Source organism: Heterodontus francisci, unplaced genomic scaffold (assembly GCF_036365525.1).
Source record: "Heterodontus francisci isolate sHetFra1 unplaced genomic scaffold, sHetFra1.hap1 HAP1_SCAFFOLD_276, whole genome shotgun sequence".
In the NCBI taxonomy this organism is placed as follows: Eukaryota; Metazoa; Chordata; class Chondrichthyes; order Heterodontiformes; family Heterodontidae; genus Heterodontus; species Heterodontus francisci.
Window position 1 is genome coordinate 1297211 of NW_027141021.1, and position 2411 is coordinate 1299621.

A 2411-nucleotide genomic window follows, 5' to 3' on the forward strand; every position below is an offset into this window, starting at 1 on the left:
TTCAGTCAATTACTATCATCCTGTCTGTCTGTCCATTCTGCTAAACTATCCATTTCCTGTTTCAGTCAATTACTATCATCCTGACTGTCTGTCCATTCTGCTAAACTATCCATGTCCTGTTTCAGTCAATTACTATCATCCTGACTCTCTGTCCATTCTGTTATACTATCAATGTCCTGTTTCAGTCTATTACTATCATCCTGACTGTCTGTCCATTCTGCTAAGCTATCAATGTCCTGTTTCAGTCAATTACTATCATCCTGACTGTCTGTCCATTCTGCTAAACTATCCATGTCCTGTTTCAGTCAATTACTATCATCCTGACTGTCTGTCCATTCTGCTAAACTATCAATGTCCTGTTTCAGTCAATTACTGTCATCCTGACTGTCTGTCCATTCTGCTAAACTATCCATGTCCTGTTTCAGTCAATTACTGTCATCCTGACTCTCTGTCCATTCTGCTAAACTATCCATGTCCTGTTTCAGTCAATTACTATCATCCTGACTGTCCGTCCATTCTGCTAAACTATCAATGTCCTGTTTCAGTCAATTACTATCATCCTGACTGTCCGTCCATTCTGCTAAACTATCAATATCCTGTTTCAGTCAATTACTATCATACTGATCCTCTGTCCATTCTGCGAATCTATCAATGTCCTGTTTCAGTCAATTACTATCATCCTGACTGTCTGTCCATTCTGCTAAACTATCAATGTCCTGTTTCAGTCAATTACTATCATCCTGTCTGTCTGTCCATTCTGCTAAACTATCCATTTCCTGTTTCAGTCAATTACTATCATCCTGACTCTCTGTCCATTCTGCTAAATTATCAATGTCCTGTTTCAGTCAATTACTATCATCCTGACTGTCTGTCCATTCTGCTAAACTATCAATGTCCTGTTTCAGTCAATTACTATCATCCTGACTGTCTGTCCATTCTGCTAAACTATCCATGTCCTGTTTCAGTCAATTACTATCATCCTGACTCTCTGTCCATTCTGCTAAATTATCAATGTCCTGTTTCAGTCAATTACTATCATCCTGATCCTCTGTCCATTCTGCTAAACTATCAATGTCCTGTTTCAATCAATTACTATCATCCTGACTGTCTGTCCATTCTGCTAAACTATCCATGTCCTGTTTCAGTCAATTACTTTCATCCTGACTCTCTGTCCATTCTGTTATACTATCAATGTCCTGTTTCAGTCTATTACTATCATCCTGACTGTCTGTCCATTCTGCTAAGCTATCAATGTCCTGTTTCAGTCAATTACTATCATCCTGACTGTCTGTCCATTCTGCTAAACTATCAATGTCCTGTTTCAGTCAATTAATATCATCCTGACTGTCTGTCCATTCTGCTAAACTATCCATGTCCTGTTTCAGTCAATTACTGTCATCCTGACTGTCTGTGCATTCTGCTAAACTATCCATGTCCTGTTTCAGTCAATTACTGTCATCCTGACTCTCTGTCCATTCTGCTAAACTATCCATGTCCTGTTTCAGTCAATTACTATCATCCTGACTGTCTGTCCATTCTGCTAAACTATCAATGTCCTGTTTCAGTCAATTACTATCATCCTGACTCTCTGTCCATTCTGCTAATCTATCAATGTCCTGTTTCAGTCAATTACTATCATCCTGACTGTCTGTCCATTCTGCTAAACTATCCATGTCCTGTTTCAGTCAATTACTATCATCCTGACTGTCTGTCCATTCTGCTAAACTATCAATGTCCTGTTTCAGTCAATTACTATCATCCTGACTGTCTGTCCATTCTGCTAAACTATCAATGTCCTGTTTCAGTCAATTACTATAATCCTGACTCTCTGTCCATTCTGCTAAACTATCCATGTCCTGTTTCAGTCAATTACTGTCATCCTGACTGTCTGTCCATTCTGCTAAACTATCCATGTCCTGTTTCAGTCAATTACTGTCATCCTGACTCTCTGTCCATTCTGCTAATCTATCCATGTCCTGTTTCAGTCAATTACTATCATCCTGACTGTCTGTCCATTCTGCAAAACTATCCATGTCCTGTTTCAGTCAATTACTATCATCCAGACTGTCTGTCCATTCTGCTAAACTATCCATGTCCTGTTTCAATAAATTACTATCATCCTGACTGTCTGTCCATTCTGCTAAACTATCAATGTCCTGTTTCAGTCAATTACTATCATCCTGACTGTCTCTCCATTCTGCTAAACTATCCATGTCCTGTTTCATTCAATTACTATCATCCTGACTGTCTGTCCATTCTGCTAATCTATCAATGTCCTGTTTCAGTCAATTACTATCATCCTGACTGTCTGTCCATTCTGCTAAACTATCAATGTCCTGTTTCAGTCAATTACTATCATCCTGACCGTCTGTCCATTCTGCTAAACTATCAATGTCCTGTTTCAGTCAATT